Raw genomic sequence first — 2,500 nt, 5'->3', positions numbered from 1 at the left:
TTTATATAGTTGATATAGCTCAGTTTATATAGTTGATATAGCTCAGTTTATATAGTTAATATAGCTCAGTTTATATAGTTGATATAGCTCAGTTTATATAGTTAATATAGCTTGGTTTATATAGTTAATATAGCTCAGTTTATATAGTTGATATAGCTCAGTTTATATAGTTAATATAGCTCAGTTTATATAGTTAATATAGCTCAGTTTATATAGTTGATATAGCTCAGTTTATATAGTTAATATAGCTTGGTTTATATAGTTAATATAGCTCAGTTTATATAGTTGATATAGCTCAGTTTATATAGTTAATATAGCTTGGTTTATATAGTTAATATAGCTCAGTTTATATAGTTGATATAGCTTAGTTTATATAGTTAATATAGCTCGGTTTATATAGTTAATATAGCTTGGTTTATATAGTTGATATAGCTCAGTTTATATAGTTAATATAGCTTGGTTTATATAGTTAATATAGCTTGGTTTATATAGTTAATATAGCTTGGTTTATATAGTTAATATAGCTCAGTTTATATAGTTAATATAGCTCGGTTTATATAGTTAATACAGCTCAGTTTATATAGTTAATATAGCTCAGTTTATATAGTTAATATAGCTCAGTTTATATAGTTAATATAGCTTGGTTTATATAGTTAATATTCTCAGTTTATATAGTTAATATAGCTCAGTTTATATAGTCATTATAGCTCAGTTTATATAGTTAATATAGCTTGGTTTATATAGTTAATATAGCTCAGTTTATATAGTTAATATAGCTCAGTTTATATAGTTAATATAGCTCAGTTTATATAGTTGATATAGCTCAGTTTATATAGTTGATATAGCTCAGTTTATATAGTCGATATAGCTCAGTTTATATAGTTAATATAGCTCAGTTTATATAGTTAATATAGCTCAGTTTATATAGTTGATATAGCTCAGTTCATATAGTTGATATAGCTCAGTTTATATGGTTGATATAGCTCAGTTTATATAGTTGATATAGCTCAGTTTATATAGTTGATATAGCTCAGTTTATATAGTTAATATAGCTCAGTTTATATAGTCATTATAGCTCAGTTTATATAGTTGATATAGCTCAGTTTATATAGTTGATATAGCTCAGTTTATATAGTTGATATAGCTCAGTTTATATAGTTGATATAGCTCAGTTTATATAGTTGATATAGCTCAGTTTATATAGTTAATATAGCTCAGTTTATATAGTCATTATAGCTCAGTTTATATAGTCATTATAGCTCAGTTTATATAGTTGATATAGCTCAGTTTATATAGTCATTATAGCTCAGTTTATATAGTTGATATAGCTCAGTTTATATAGTCATTATAGCTCAGTTTATATAGTTAATATAGCTCAGTTTATATAGTTAATATAGCTCAGTTTATATAGTTAATATAGCTCGGTTTATATAGTTGATATAGCTCAGTTTATATAGTTGATATAGCTCAGTTTATATAGTCATTATAGCTCAGTTTATATAGTTAATATAGCTCAGTTTATATAGTTGATATAGCTCAGTTTATATAGTTAATATAGCTCAGTTTATATAGTTAATATAGCTCAGTTTATATAGTTAATATAGCTCAGTTTATATAGTTGATATAGCTCAGTTTATATAGTTGATATAGCTCAGTTTATATAGTCATTATAGCTCAGTTTATATAGTTAATATAGCTCAGTTTATATAGTTAATATAGCTCAGTTTATATAGTCATTATAGCTCAGTTTATATAGTTAATATAGCTCAGTTTATATAGTTGATATAGCTCAGTTTATATAGTTGATATAGCTCAGTTTATATAGTTGATATAGCTCAGTTTATATAGTTGATATAGCTCAGTTTATATAGTCGATATAGCTCAGTTTATATAGTTAATATAGCTCAGTTTATATAGTCATTATAGCTCAGTTTATATAGTCATTATAGCTCAGTTTATATAGTTAATATAGCTCAGTTTATATAGTTAATATAGCTCAGTTTATATAGTTAATATAGCTCAGTTTATATAGTTAATATAGCTCAGTTTATATAGTTGATATAGCTCGGTTTATATAGTTGATATAGCTCAGTTTATATAGTTGATATAGCTCAGTTTATATAGTCGATATAGCTCAGTTTATATAGTTAATATAGCTCAGTTTATATAGTCATTATAGCTCAGTTTATATAGTCATTATAGCTCAGTTTATATAGTTGATATAGCTCAGTTTATATAGTTGATATAGCTCAGTTTATATAGTTAATATAGCTCAGTTTATATAGTCATTATAGCTCAGTTTATATAGTCATTATAGCTCAGTTTATATAGTTGATATAGCTCAGTTTATATAGTTAATATAGCTCAGTTTATATAGTTGATATAGCTCAGTTTATATAGTTGATATAGCTCAGTTTATATAGTTGATATAGCTCAGTTTATATAGTCATTATAGCTCAGTTTATATAGTTGATATAGCTCAGTTTATATAGTCATTATA

The 2,500-nt window shown here is 24.4% G+C and overlaps 1 protein-coding gene across 3 annotated transcripts in view; it reads right to left on the bottom strand.

Moving 5' to 3' along the window:
- The window catches only part of LOC110510910 (alpha-actinin-2), an 84,208-nt gene that overhangs the window by 59,734 nt on the left and 21,974 nt on the right, over positions 1-2,500 (bottom strand). The window lies entirely within an intron of this gene.

Source organism: Oncorhynchus mykiss, chromosome 23 (genome assembly GCF_013265735.2).
Source record: "Oncorhynchus mykiss isolate Arlee chromosome 23, USDA_OmykA_1.1, whole genome shotgun sequence".
Taxonomy (NCBI): Eukaryota; Metazoa; Chordata; class Actinopteri; order Salmoniformes; family Salmonidae; genus Oncorhynchus; species Oncorhynchus mykiss.
The sequence above is the reverse complement of the archived record's forward strand: the minus strand, read 5'-3'. Positions and strand labels throughout refer to the sequence as shown.